Source organism: Elaeis guineensis, chromosome 5, assembly GCF_000442705.2.
Source record: "Elaeis guineensis isolate ETL-2024a chromosome 5, EG11, whole genome shotgun sequence".
Classification (NCBI taxonomy): domain Eukaryota; kingdom Viridiplantae; phylum Streptophyta; class Magnoliopsida; order Arecales; family Arecaceae; genus Elaeis; species Elaeis guineensis.
This window is the reverse complement of record NC_025997.2, coordinates 106,472,272-106,488,979: the sequence shown is the minus strand read 5'-3', so window position 1 is coordinate 106,488,979 and position 16,708 is coordinate 106,472,272.

The window sequence follows — 16,708 nt, the reverse complement described above, 5'->3', positions numbered from 1 at the left end:
TTATGTCTAACATCTAATCTAAAATAATATCAAAAAATTTTATTAAAATAGATTTAAAATAAATTTTAATTTGATTATTATTTTAATAAAAATTTGTATCAAAAAAATTCTGTTATAACAGATTTATAACTAACCATTATCAACCGTTGATTAGGTTCATGAAATCTGATTAAAATCAGATTAAATAATTTTTAATTAATAGGTCTAAATCAGATTTAATATCCTATATAAAAAATCTAGTAACATATAATATGTGATCATATCAAAAAAATTAGTTATGCATCCATGTATCAGACCTGACAGAGCACTCAGCAGGTGAGTCATTTGTTTGGTGATGATGTATCCCTATATCTCACATGTATGCCATATCAATGTCTCTATACTTCTTGGTTATAAGGACAACTAACCTATATGGCACACAACGACCTATACTTGATAAATATCATCGTCTGTTAATGGTGTATCATTTGATCACGAACATGTTTAAGAACTATTTGATAAATCCTCCTTTATCGATTATCATATAGTTCTAAAAACTTTATCACAATACAAGAGTTCTAATAAGAAAAATGTACATCTTGTGATGAAAATACCAAAATAACTTTTATTAATTTATATACAGATTACAAAGAGCACAATCGTTAAAACGATTGGCTTTAGGACATATTTTCTAATAATAACTTCGCTATAGGAGTTGCTGGTGCTTATATTGAAAATGTCGTCAATTGAGATACAATATGGGAGACATGGGCAATCTTCTTCTCTAGTTATGTGAGATGTTCTTTTATTTCATTATCCATTGAAATAGAACTAGCAACTATATTTGCCTTTGTCTTTCAATGTACTTCATACATGGATAGCCTTTCTCTTATTTGCTTGTACCACTATGCATCCGGGCTACAAGCTAATGCTGCTATAGATGTTGAGAATCAAAGCTCTAATACCAATATGATCTGATTGGGGTGAAGGAAGATTTTTTTTAGTCTGCTCAACTCGAATTTCATAAAAAAAAATAGGAGAGAAAAAATTTCAAAAGTAGAGCTCAAGTTTCTTTTTTTTTCTCTTTTTTCTTTTTAATTCTCTACCATAAACTGAGGCACATGGCCCCTGCTGTATTAGTGAGGTCTATCCTTATGTAATTTGGGTCAGATTTTTCTTTTTATCTTCTAAAAAGATGTCTACCATTAAACAAGTTGGGTTTGATTTTTCTTCCTAAGTGAAATAGAAATAGATTTGAAAAAAATATGAAAATTATTAAAATTATAAAAAATATTAAACTTTTGTAGGAGATAGATGTTAACGTTTACATCAATTTTATCTTCTATTACTCTATTTAATTTTTCAGAGATTAGAAGAAACTCTTGATCAAAGTTTTTTTCAAAATGAAAAGTTTCAGATTGACTAACCGATATCAAGGCCCAAACGATATAATTTTGACCTAATTTAGTCTCTTTAAGAGTTAGTCCAAAGTTGTAGAACTCAAAAAAATACTTAATTTTCACAAAAAAGATCATCTCAATTGAGCATCTTATGATAAAGTTATAGCCTCCTGAAATTTGACATGCGATTTGACTTTCTGATGTAGTAGATTTTATTTTTGAACCTTATCCAGTCCTTACTCATAGTGGCCAGGATCAATTTGAATATGTCTATTCAATATGAAAATAAGTGATACATTCCATACAATTGAGTTCATTACAAAGATATGAAACAAACATTATATTTCAATCAAGTTCCACACAATATTGCATTCTACTATGTTTCAGATGATATTACAATCAACATTACATTTCCTGTAGTCACCATGTTTTTTTCCCTTGCCCACTACATCAAGTGGCACAAACTTTGATGTCTACTAGCTCCATTGCTGGAACCAGTAGGTAAACATCTTCCTGAACTACTTTCTAAAGTTTTTCTATCTAAACCTCTTTCTGAAGGACCCTTCACTGAAGCTCCTCTACTTTTAAATGTGCTTGCTTCTCTTCCTAAACCTAAGTTAGGTCCTCTTTCTAAAGAACCTCTCGCTAAGCAATCTCTTCCTGAAGCCGATCTTCTTTCAGAGCCTCTTTCCTTACCACTCCAAGTACCTCCAGTAGCTGTGATGACCATTCCTCTTTATGCACTTATAGTAACCTGTATCATAGTCACATAAGTCAAACATTGATACAAGTTAAGCAATAATATAAGTGACACTGGATTTGAAATTCACTAACGATCATTGTTGTACATGTGATCTGAACCAAGTAGTTGTTCCATGTATTCTTGGAGGCCGCAACATTAATCACAGTCTTGGTTAGGGTCTTGTCCTTACTTGGATTAATATTGTCTATAAATTCTATGCATCGTTAAAGAGATAACAATGACTATATGTTGAAAGGGCCGTGGCTCAGGTACGAGAGACTCGTTGATTGATAGGTCCTAAGTTCCTCTACGTGGACATGTTGCCTGTAAAAGATAATATTATATAAGTAAACTTATAATTTCAATAGATAGTACAAACAATTATTATAATCAATATGATGTAGTCTTACAGTTTTTTTTTTTTTTTTTTTTGCATCCTCGTCCTCTGTTGCCAAGCAATTTCTCTGGTCACACTTACTTTGACATCCTCTTGAGTTGTGCCCTTCTTTATAGTATTATTCATATCTTACAGTTCTATTCATTCTTGAAACCCTGTGAGAATTCTTTGGCTCCCTTAGATATCTTCTTCTTATTTTTTGGGGGGCTTATTAAGAGGCCTATGGACAACTAGAGAGATAGAACCAAGCAAATCAATTTCAATCCACTCATCTTAGCCTGGCATTGGATGAATTATCTCTTGATACATGGCTACGTAATTTCCTTGGTATAATAAGAGTGGATAAAGTTCTCTAGTTGATGCAAATTCTTGATAATGGCTACCATACCATACTTGCAAAGGTTATGATTGAGGTCCTAAATCCTACATATGAAAGATCTTGTAGTTAAGCCAACTACATATCTTTCATATCCATTCTCCACCTTATAATTTAATCTTCCTTCAGATGTGGCACAATAATTCTTAGAATCCAATTTTAGACCCTCTAGTTTGTCATATGTATTAGGACAAAATAATCCACCATACCTCTCTATGCCAAGTTTTTTTATGTTGAAGCTCTTCATCAATCTAATTCTAATCCACTTTAACATAGACAATATCGGCAAGCTTCTAGCATCTAAGATCATGACATTGAATGGCTTATTGACGTTGTGGAGGAGACAATTGCTCTTGGCCCTATTGCTAAAGTAGGCCTACGACCATTGGGATGGAGGGATCTTCTTAAGCCACTTCCAAGCTTTCTCATTAATAGTTCGGATATATAGCATCATCCTTTCAAACACTCAGACACTGATCGCATATATTGCTTTTCATATTGCATCTTTCAACTCTTTCTTAAAAAATGACCTAAAATTGCTATGCATGTGTCTCATGCATTATCTATACTTCACCTTAAGAAATAGCACCTCAATTGTAGGGACAAGACCATAACATATAAGCAATATTATATATAAATAAAATACAAAAACAAATTAGAATGTAGCAAAGATATGATGCAATAAACAAGATGCCTTATGTCTATTTGATATGAATACTATCCTACTATCATCTGACTTTCCTATATCCTCATTGCAGATGCAAAGAAACCAACTCTAGGAGTCTTTGTTTTCTTGCTCCACACAATAACTATTGCAATAGGGAAGATATTATCATTTCTATCCCTACCAACAAACAAAAGTAGTTGTCCTCCAAATCATCCCTCAAGGAAACATCCATCTAGACCTGTTATCCATAAAAATCCCACCTTCTAAGCATGATATCTAATATATATTCTATTGTAAATAGGTTGCTCATGCTCAATAGAAACTTTATATTGTAAAATCACATGACTTAACATTTATTTTCCTAATCATTTTAACATAGTCCCTAGTTTCCCATATTGCATTCTTTCATCCCCTTCAATAATTTTTCTAGCTTTCCTTTTAGCTCTTTACACTTGGATCCTACTCATATCCACAGTAACATCTTTTCTAACATGACTCTATATAGCTGATACCTCGTATTTAGCATTTATTCTAAACTTATCTAAGTGTTGGATGTATGCCCTAGAAGTCAATCTTGGCTGACATATTTCATATATGTAGGATATGATTTTGTACTTATTGGACAGTTATATTACCATTCATGTCTATATGTCCATGAATCATCCAAGAAATTAACAAGATGACGACACACATTCTCAAAGAATTGAGAATTTGAGGCATATGTCATTGATGGTTGATTCCTAAATTGCTCCTGATCATAGGATCATCATGAGGATGGTGATTGATCCGGATAGATCAGTGCACGGATCGCTTTCTTCGGATAGATGGATCATGAGTCTGCAGTGTAGAGATACTGGAGCGAGAGTATAGGTGGTTGTTAGAGAACAACTAGCATTGAACGTGACCAATACGAGAAGTCACATGGATGTCTGCTCATTCGTTAGTGACTTTCTCGATGTTATAGTTGTATGACTGGTCCTTTGAGCTGAGATGACACTACTGCTCACAGTGAGGCTGCTGGAGTTTGACTGACACATCAATATGGATCTCAAGGAGCCCTTGTAGTGGATGTTGGCGACAGTTGATCCACTGTAGGAGTGGGATGTACATCAAGATGGGATCTATCGATCCTAACAGAAGAAAGTAGTCCTATGAGATTTAAGAGACTGAGTCCTTAAGTCTATGGTCATAACAGTGTGATTGATGAAAAAAAATTTTCATAGAATCACATATGGACTTAAGCTGATTGAATCTATCATATGATTGATGTTGAGATTTGACGATTTATCCATGACCTGTCATCTAGTCGGAACTCACGATAGAGGGACTGAATCACACGTTAATTACACCTAGAGGTTCATTTCAGTTCTACTGGGTTGCTATTACATACTGCTAGGTATCACTAGTAGATTGTGAGAGCTCACTAGGGTTGCTCTAGATTGATAATCTTTGTTGAGTTAGAGTTAAATTTTTTCAACCTATTAGAAAGAGTTTCAATGATACGATGATAGAGATCATTGTATGTCTCACTACTAGATAAAATTGAATCTATGAGGTCACACAATAAAGAGATTAGACCTACAATAAGTAATTAAGCTTATAAAGTGTCAATTCAATTTAGAAAAATTCATTGGGCTCATGATAACCTTGCTAGCACATGGTTGGACCCAATTTCTCTTTCCGTTAGGATTACTTATTTGATAAGTTAATTCTAACTTAATTATCTGCTAATTATCTACATGAATAAGATTCATGAGACTTCAATTGTTGAGTGTCTAAGGTTATGGATCACATAAATTAAAGGTGCAAGTCCGTAATGAATCTTCTTGATTGTTATTATGGAGTACAACTTTGAATTACTCAATTTGGGTGTGTCTATTGATTAGAGGGTCTTTAGTTCTCATATGGGGTGTTTCTTGGATGCAAAAGAAGGTATCTAATTATGGGTGTAAGGGCTCTAATAGTTGACGCCTAATGGACTTTCTAATGTAAGTTGGATAACTTAAGTTAATAGAAATCCTAAAGCAAGTAGGACGTGTAATATGAGATTGAATAGGATTCAATCCTTATGCCTATTTAAAGGGACCTCCCCTAAACTCCCTAGAGCATCAAAACTAGCAACCTCTCACACCCAAAGGCTCTCCCCACGCCCTCTTTTCCTCTCCCTTTCTCTCCCCTTGGGTGTTCTATACACCCCTTCCTTGGGACATGCGTCCCAAGGAGTTTCATGCCCAAAGAAGTTTGGGTACCTCTTCCTTGCTGGTTTCTAATATCTGGTAGTAGCACATAGCAAGGAGAACTCTAGAGAAGAGGAGAAGAAGAAGATCAAGGAGAAAGATCAAGTATTAATCATGATCCAGGCTGAATTTTGGAGAACCAAAATTCAGATTAAAGAGGACTGTTCCAGACTGATTCTGAGTAGATACTCATAGAGGCCGAATATTTATGCGGCTAAGAGAGAGCATCTTCTCTTTCAGATTCAGTTTTAAAGAAAGAGATTGCGAAACAGGTATGTGATTTGATCACAATCTAAATTTCAGCATATATTAATTTCAGCATATAAAATAGATCCATATGATTTTATATTTTTATACATGCAAAATTTAGATTCAAATTATTTTAATCTTATTCTCTATTATGCTATTTAAAAAATTAAGTTTTGAAACACATATGCATGCTTCAAACCCCAAAATCCAACAGTGGTATCAGGATCACGAATTTTCATATGCTAAATTTTAATATACATATTTTTAAAAAAAATTAAAATTAATTTTTTTTTGATACATGAGATGTATGGATGGATCTTCAAATCTAAAATTTTATTTTAGATTTAATTCTAAAATATATAGTTGATATGTTGATGTATGCATAGATCTGAAAATTGATTTAGAAAGAGTTCTAGTTCATGTAAAATAGATATATGCATGAAATCTAAATTTTTTTATGATCTAAATTTTGATTCATATGTATGATATATGATTATATATTTAGATTATAAATTTGACTTTAATCTGATCTATGATTAGTATATGAGATATATGATATCATGTTTAGATCTAAAATTTTGTTTAGATCTGATTTTACATGCATATATGTGATATATGTTTGTATGTTAGAACTTAAAAATTATTTTCATATTTTAATATTTACTTTCATGCAAAAAATTTAGATCTTAAATATAATTTTAGAATCTAAAATTTATGTTTATGCATGAGAATTTTGATCATAAAAAAAAATAAAAAATTAGGTCATGTAATAGGATTACATCTAAAATTTTTGATTTGATTCATATGGGTCTAATTTGATTAAGTAATTGGTTAAACTGAGTCAAGTGTTGAATTAAGTTAGATCAATTAAGTTAATGATCATACAATTGTTGTTGATCAAATTGATTGAGTCCCATATGTAGAATTGATTAACCTAAGGACCTAATTTGGCTTGTTGATTTGAGCCCAATTCACTTGAGCTAACTAATTCTGATCAATTGTTCAATTGGTGTCTAAGATAAGTAATTAAAAGGTGGTTATTTAATTGGTTCTGTTCGCTCACCTGATCAATTTATTGATGTCTAAGGAAAGCAATGGTGGAACCCCCACCAATCTTCACTTATCTGATCAATTTGAAAGATTGAGTCACAAATATGGTTGCTTGATGGTTTGATTTAGCCCATGTCAATTATATCAGTCATGCGATGATTGATTAGACGAGACCTAAATCCAAATCTCATGACTGATTAGATGAGATCGAAACCCAAATCTCTCTATAAAATATTAAGTCCAAGATCTTCCACTATTATAGATGTGCGAACGTGCTATCGACATTGATTGTTTTCGACTGATCACAGTGGTTCAGTTGCATCAAAAATACAAACTACTCTATTAGCAAAAAGTTGTTGCAGGGTAAAGATGGGATTGGGCCTAATAATTGTTAGATGAGGGATCCAATGATGGCTTTACACCTGCTTGTGAACAGTGGGTCTGACTTAACTAAGCAGTGTGGACAATAACTGTTAGGTGAGCCCACATGACTTTGAGACCAAATGGCTACAATATGCTTAGAGAAGTATCTGGACAAAGAGTTGTCTACACATCGGTGTTTATTCGTGTTACCAATAACTGTTAGGTGAGGTGCACGGCATCGGTGGGACCACAGTATCCATTAAAAATCCAATTATCATGTTAGGATTTTCGTTTCTCCATCTGAAGAGTGTGAGAGTTCTGATAAAATAGTGAGAGTCTCTTTTTGCATCTAAAAATTTTTAAAGTAAAATTATAAAATAAATATAAATACTCAATTAGAATCTTTGCTCTCTGTTGTTTATTGTGTCAGCTTCTAACCCTTTAGCTTGAATCCTAGATATCAACTGATTAATCAAAATCAAGTACATAGACTGACTTACAAACTTAAGAATTATTTTTAATTTTAAAAAATTAAGCAATGTTCTCTATCAGATTATTCTAATATTAACAACCATCCAACTCATAGTCAATGAGCTATACTTGACGAGTGGATGGACAATGACAATAAAGATAGGTACTATGCATAAGTACATGTACACTGCTAATAATATGTTGATTCATCTACAAGTATTGTGAGGTAATTAGAGTCACACAGCGTATATGATGCATGATGGGCAGTCAGTCTATGATCGTTATTTGATAATGATTGAGGATATTAAAGAGCTTAAAAGGCTCGATATGATCAGGCATAAAGAATTACTTATAGATTTGATCCTGCGATCCCTGATTAGTTTATATAGATAGTTTATGATAAACTACCATATGAAAGATCATCATGGCACTTTATCTGAATTGGTCAAAGTGTTGATAACAAAGGAACCTTGAAAGAGTTCAGAGATAAATATCTGGAGAGCCTAAATAAACAAAGACACACCTAGAGTAGGTATGTCGAAATTGCTCAATACTATTCTTATGATTTTTTCTTCTCCTAATTGAGTTACAGACTTTAGTATAGAGTCGATGAAAAGGTAGAGGACTGAGGAAGTAACCCTTGAATTGGCTATAGGACAACAGTTGCTGTTGCGGCCATGGATATCTATCCTTTGTGATCATTGTTTAGATTTAGTTCTTAGAGATAGTCTCTATCATTTGCATATTGATGCATATATGAACTTAATTGAGCAATCAGTAAATATCATTGGATCTGAGAGATCCAAAATTAAGATAAAATTTAAAGTATATATGGAACCTATAGCTAAGTCATATTGGAGAAGAAATGATTAACAAACTGAAAAAATATGAACTTAAGCTCATTGACTATTGAGTCAAATCTAGTTTGTACATCATCTCTTTGAGAAAATATGACCAAGCTACTCCTATGGGACAAGAAAAAAGGACCACTGAGATACTTATCCTAGTATACATTTGATGTGTGTAGCCCATGTGATGTACTAACCAAGAAGTTGTCTCTACTTTGTATATGAGATACAAATCTGAAAATTTTAAAAGATTCAAAGAATTCAAATATAAGTAGAGAAATAAATCAAAAAATTTTTGAAGGTACTTCAATCAGATCGAGAATGCAATACCATTGAAATTTTTTTTTCAATTATCTCATAAAATAACATTGTTTCATATTGGACCCCTCTTAGTAAATCTCAGCTCAATGAGATAAGAAGAGTCATGGAACTATATGAGATATGATCTGGTCCATAATAAAATTTATTGATTATTTATATTTCTTTAGGGACATACTTTATTTCTATGAAATTGGATTCTCTCTAAACTTGTTCCTACCACACTATATAAGATATGACATGGTGAGAACTGAATTTTGATTATTTTGAGATTCAAAGATGTCTAGTCTGTGTCTAGAACAGCAGGTGGATATATTAGAGGATAGATCTATAAAGCTCTTCCTAAAAGAGTTTGGGATATTACTTTTCGATGAAATTATAATATGATTGTGACTCAATGCTATCTTCTTAAAAAATTGTTTAACCAAGATGAAGCAGTGGGAGGAAAGTTAAGCTCTAAGAGAGTATCTCTGAAGAGCAGGGAGCCTTGGGACCTTAAGAATATATTAATTATGAGCCAGTAGATGTGTATTCCTCCTCCATCTCGTACACATAGTAGGATCTCCAATTCTCTCGAAAGGTACTTGAGTATGCTTAACAAAGGATGTAGAGAAAATTATTTCTCATAGAAGATAGAGAACATAGAGATGATCTTAGAACCTACAATGAGGTGATGTGAGACATCGACTCGAAGAAAGGATGTAAAATAACTTTTATGAGTAGAGATCTTTTGAAGATTTCTATATGGAATAGCCTATGGATTTCACTTCTTATGATAGGTGATCATAAAGACCACAATATTCTTGGAGTTGGAACATTCATTTCAATGATATGATCAAATTGTTTGATCAGATATGAGAAATTATGGATTTTAAAAGGATCAGTGGGAGTGTCCAATACTGATATCGATTAAAATATGGTTGAATATAGATTTCTTCATGAATGATATAAAGTGAGCATTCTAAAGATCTATAGAGATAGATGCAATTGGATGTTTGTATAGAGACCGGATGCTGAAAGCGTTCAGCATAAAAATCTTGGAGAGGGGTCTGCTACCCTTCAGGCATAGTCGTATGCCGTACTTGAACTGATTATACCATGATTGTTACAAGTAGATATTAGTTGTATCCAAGCTGTGAGTGCTGGATTGCTGTGAAAATATCCTTAAGCTCTTAAGAAGAACTGAAGACATATTCGAAGAAGGATCAAAGCTAGAAGTGGAAGGATACACCAATTTAGATTTTATATCTGATGTTGATGGTAGAATATCTACATCATGGATATGTTCCTATGTCAATATTTTGGAAGGATTCTAAATAATCGATCAATAAAAATTGAGTACACTGTAAATGTGTAGGATGCATTCTGGTTGTAATGTTAATTACAAAATTAGTTGTCATACCATCAGATACCATGACACTATACTGCAAAACAATGGCACATTTTGCTAAGGAGCTTAGATCTCACCAGATATCCAAGTACATAGAATAGCAGAACATGCGACTATCTCGAGTAGAAATATATAGAAGTGCAGAGAGCAAACTCCACATGTGATGTAAATGACTCACTGATAAGTCACTTGGCTAGCCTAAGACTATAGCCTATCTTGTGAACATAGGGCTTGGTACATGACAGATTGGCTTTAGTGCAAGTGAGAGATTATTGGATGTATGTCCTAGAAGTCAATCTTGACTGACACATTTCATATATCTAGAATATAATTTTATACTTATTGGACAGTTATATTATCATTCATGTCTATATGTCCATGAATTATCCAAGAAATTAACAAGATGATGACACATATTCTCAAAGAGTTGAGAATTTGAGGCATATGTCATTGATGGTTGATTTCTAAATTACTCCTGATCATAGGATCATCATGGGGATGGTGATTGATCCGGATAGACCAGTGCATGCATCACTTTCTTCGGACAGATGGATCTAGAGTCTGCAGTGTAGAGACACTGGAGCGAGAGTACAGGTGGTTGTTAGAGAACAACCAACATTGAGCGTGACCAATACGAGAAGTCACATGAATGTCTGCTCACTTGTTAGTAACTTTCTTGATGCTGTAGTTGTATGACTAATCTTTAGACCTGAGATGACACTACTGCTCGCAGTGAGGCTGCTGGAGTTTGACTGCATGAGTTTCAAAGAGCCCTTATAGTGGATGTTGGCGACAGTTGGTCCACTATAAGAGTAGGGTGTGCATCAAGATGAGATCTATCGATCTTAACAGAAGAGAGTAGTCCTATGGGATTTAAGAGATTAAGTCCTTAAGTCTATGACCATAGCAGTGTGATTGATAGAAAAATTTTTTTATAGAATCACATATAGATTTAAGCTAATTGAATCTATCATATGACCGATATTGAGGTTTGACGATTTATCCATGATCTGCCATCTAGTCGGGACTCACAATAGAGGGACTGAATCATACGTTAACTACACCTAGAGGTTCATTTCAGTTCTACTGAGTTGTCAGTACATACTGCTAGGTGTCATTAGTAGATTGTGAGAGCTCACTAGGATTGTTCTGAATCGACAATCTTTGTTGAGTTAGAGTGAAATTATTTCGATCCATTGAAAAGAGTTTCAATGATACAATGATAGAAATTATTGTATGTCTCACTACCAGATAGAATTAAATCTATGAGATCACACAATAAAGGGATTAGGTCTGAAATAAGTAATTGAGCTTATGAAGTATCAATTGGGTTTAGAGAAATCCATTGAGCTCGTGGTAACCTTGCTAGCACATGATTGGACCTAATTTCTCTTTCCGTTAAAATTATTTATTTGATAAGTTAATTCTAACTTAATTATCTACTAATTTCTACATGAATAAGATTTATGAGACTCCAATTATTGGATGTCTAAGGTTATGGATCACATAAATTAAGGGTGCAAGTCCCTAATGAATCTCCTTGATAGTTATTATGGGGTGCCACTTTGAATTGCTCAATTTAGGTGTGTCCATTGATTAGAAAGCCTTTAGTTCTCATATGGGGTGTCTTTTGGGTGCAAAAGAGGGTATGTAATTATGGGTGCAAGGGCTCCAATAGTTGGTGCCTAATGGGCTTCCTAATGTAAATTGGATAACTTAAGTTAATAGAATCCTAAAGCAAGTAGAACTTGTAATATGAGATTGAATAGGATTCAATCCTTATACCTATTTAAAGGAACCTCCCCTAAAATCTCTAGAGTATCAAAATCAGTAGTCCCTCACACCCAAAGGCTCTCTCCATGCCCTCTCTTCCTCTCCCTTTCTCTCCCCTTGGGTGTTCTATACACCCTTTTCTTGGGACGTGCGTCACAAGGAGTTCTATGTCCAAAGAAGTTTAGGTGCCTCTTCTTTGCTGATTTCTAACATCTAGTAGTAGCACATAGCAAGGAAAAACTCTAGAGAAGAGGAGAAGAAGAAGATCAAGGAGAAAGATCAAGTGTTGATCGCGATCCAGACTTCGTTCAGATTCAGCAGGCTGAATTTTGAAGAATCAAAATTCAGATTAAAGAGGACTGTTTCAGGCTGATCTCGAGTGGATACTCATAGAGGTTGGACACTTGTGCAGCTAAGAAAGAGCTTCTTCTCTTTCAGATCCAGTTTTGAAGAAAAAGATTGCGAAACAGGTACGTGATTTGATCACAATCTAAATTTCAGCATATATCAATTTCAGCATATGAAATAGATCTATGTGATTTTATATTTTTATACATACAAAATTTAGATTAAAATTATTTTAATCTTATTCTCCACTGTGGTGTTTAGAAAATTAAATTTTGAAATACATATGCATGCTTTAAAATCCGAAATCCAACACTAAGTACTTCTTAGCCAGGTAATATGACTTAAGAGTTAGAAAATATTCTATCATACATATAACTTTGATGAAATGTTTTAATCAGGAATGTAAATTCACCTATAATCTTTGATGCATATATTCTCCATCCATACTTATTTTTACAGTAGATATCCTATGCCCCTCATTTAATTTAAATTTGAAGTCAATGGATATTTTTATAGTGTATTTTCTTAATGCAACCCCAAAGATTGTGGCATTAGTAAATTTCATCCTTAACTATAACCTTAGGTTTGCTAATATCAACATCTTTATTAAATTCAAGATCAAACTCTCTCCTTAACAGAAGAGCTATACACAATTTAAGACCTCATTGTTTAGAGGATCCTCAACAAACTTATCTAAGAAGATATTTTTCCCTCCTATAGATGGCCCTATGGCATCAAAATCTTTAGGAGGGGGTGCAGAGGAAAATCTTTAGAAGGGCTGCTAGAAGTCTTAGACTTGAGGATGTCATCATCATAATATCTTCTAAGACCCTCATTCATCTAACTTGATTCACCATTACTATCATGTCTATCATTATTTCCATCATTTTCATTTTTTTGTCCTGTCCTCAACTCATCATCATCACCCTCTACATCCCTATCATCACCCCATCATTCACCCCTGCATTAGCAGCCCCAACTTCTTATTTATGATTGTCATCAAGCCCCTCATCTACCTCTATAGCCACAATTGTCTCATCATATCTCTCATTAGCCCTCTCATCCAACACTAAGTTAACAAACTAAATAATGGCCTGTGTATCCACAACTACATCCTCAGCCTGTTGGATCCTATAAAATCCATCCTCCTGGATAGCTGTAGAGCTCCCTTTCATATTCAGTGGCAAAATCCTGATCTCAATATAAATCACAATGATAAATATCCCCCATTTCGAATGTAATTCTAACATGTACAATATATTATTATCAATCTGTAACAACCTTAATCCATGATAAAGATTATCATTAGGTATCATGAAATACATCTTACTAATAGATGGACACCCAAAATCAACACACAAAATTTAGAGCTTGAAGTAACTCATGAGGTCAAGGTCCATATTATTATAATAATCCACCTTTCCTCCAGCATCTTTGCATTTGGTGCCTTTGACGGTATCCTTCCGTGGTGGATCTCAAAGAAGAATCTAACCTTAGTTATGTTTGCATCCAAAATAAAATATTAATACTTATTTAGCAACAACTAGATTTGTAAAAATAGAAACTAATCATTACATAGAATAAGAGCAAAAATGAGACCACTACATAATCATTTGAATTAATCCAAACACAGCTAAATAGGATTGATGGTTTTAAAAAAGATATTTATATTTTTTTGGAACCACTATATAATCATTTAAACTAATTCAAATATTGCTAAATGGGATTGACCACTGTATTAAATAATTTCAGATATGTTAGGACCATTGCATAATCATTTGAACGGATCCAAATATTACTAAACAAGATTATGCATTATAAGAAAGAAATTAAGATATACTGGGACCACTATATAACTTTTTAAACTCATCCAAATATTTAAAGGAGGGACCGGGCACCACAAGAAAAAAATTGAGATACATTGGAACCATTACATTATCATTTAAACTAATCCAAATACTGCTAAATGTGACCAATCATTGCACTAAATAATTTTAGATATGATAGGACCACCATATAATCATTTAAACCAATCCAACTATTACCGAACAGGACCAAAAAATCACAAACTCATAAACGACTAATAACCATAGACAAATTCCTAACCCTAAGTTTGATATTTTTAAAAACAATGGATAATCCCCATACAAGTTTCTAGCGAAGAAAAAGATATTCATCGCATGACATACAAAATCAAAAAAAAAATTACAACATACCTCCTTGTCGATTTTTCGCTTATTTTTTCTCTTTGATTAGGTGACTGGAAGCTTCAATATGCTTAAAAAATCTTCAATTTGGAGAAGTACATATTTGATTATGCAATTTGGGAAAGAATAGAGACATAAAAATTATGACAAAAAAAAATCCTCGATGTTATTTTATAGCACAGAAAGGTAACGAGGCGAGATGGCGTTTGATGGATCTAGCCTTGATTGGTTGAATAATACTTTTTAAACAACAAATAGGCTTAGCGAAATCGAATCTAACCTTAAGTGCATAAACTATAAAATTTTTTATTTTTTATATAAATACCCCTGTAAATTATTTTCTATATATGTATAATTATAAATTATTTTTTTTGCATATATATCCTCACATCAAAAAAGATAGGTGTGCAAAAGGAAAAAAGTTATAAAAATAAATAGTTATAGTAAAATTTACATGGATATATTCATAAAAAGAGATAATTTACAAGCATATATATCAACATAGTTAATTTCCCAGGAATACAAAGAATTTCCTTAATAAACAGTAATTTACAAGGTTACATGGATAAATAGTAAATTATGAGGATACATTTGTAATTTCAAATAAATGATATATATGCAAAAAAAATATTCTTATTAATTTATTTTGTTGAATTAAATTAGCGATTATTTAGAAAAAATTATAGAAACACCCCTCAACTTTAACTCAATCTCACTTACACTCTATATACTTTAAAAGTATCAAACTGATCATTCTAGTTATTAATATATTTCAATATGGTCCAGCTGTCTATCTAGATTTTATACAATGATAAAAATATTCTTATCTTCATCTCCTCTCTCCTCCCTCTCCGATTGATTCCCTCCTCCTCCATCATCGGCATCCTTTTTTCTCCCTTCTCCTTCCTTTTCTCCTTTCTCCTTTCTCCTTCTCTTCTTTCTCACCCATTTCTCTCCCCTTTCTCTTTTCTCCCTCCCTTCTCCTCCTCCCCTTTCTCCTCTTTCTCTCTCCTTTCTCCTCCTCCCCTTTCTCTACCCATCTCTTCATCTCCTTCCCTTTCTTTTCATTCATTTTTCCTCCTCGTCCTCCTCCCCCAAGCTACACATAGACCATCTTCCTCTACTTCCGTCTCTTCTTGTCTTTCTCATCTTCTTCCTCTCAATCCTCTTCTCTTCCTTGTCCTCCTTCATCCCATTCCTTACCGGTGGCACTTTTCCTCTCCTCTCTTTCATCCTCATCTTCTTTCTCCTCCAAACTAACCTATGAGCTCTACCCCTTTAGATAGCCTCTCTCTACATCCACCCTTTCTCATTGACAAAAAATCTTTCCCCCTCTCTCTTCCTCTCCACTCATTTTTCTTCCTCCATGGCGGCTCTCTTTATCTCCTTTCCTTTTTTTTTTATCCATTTTGCCTCCTCATCCTCCTCCAAATCGTCAATAGAGTATTCCTTTCACGACGGTCCCTTCAACCCGCATCCCTTCTCGTCGGTAATTCATTCTCCCCCCTCTCCTTCCTCTCTATCATCTTCTTCTTCTTGTCCTTCTTTTTCTTCTCTAACCTATTCCTTATCAATGACCTTCCTCTCCTCCTCCTCGTCCATGTTTCCTTCTCATCATCTTCCTTCTTCAAGCCCATCCATGAATAAAGGGCACTTTCGTCCATAGAGAGAAACATCTAACACCACATATTAGTAAAATGAATGATTGGAGCACATCGAAACATATCGATAATTAAAAAGTTTCGTTTGATACTTTTTAAAGTACAAGGATATAAATGAAATTGAGCTAAAATTGTGGGGGTGTTTCTATAATTTTTTTTATTTATTTAAAAAATATTTTGGGTCTTTTAAGAACTTGGTCGAATCAATCCAATCTCACTCGTGTCGGGTTGG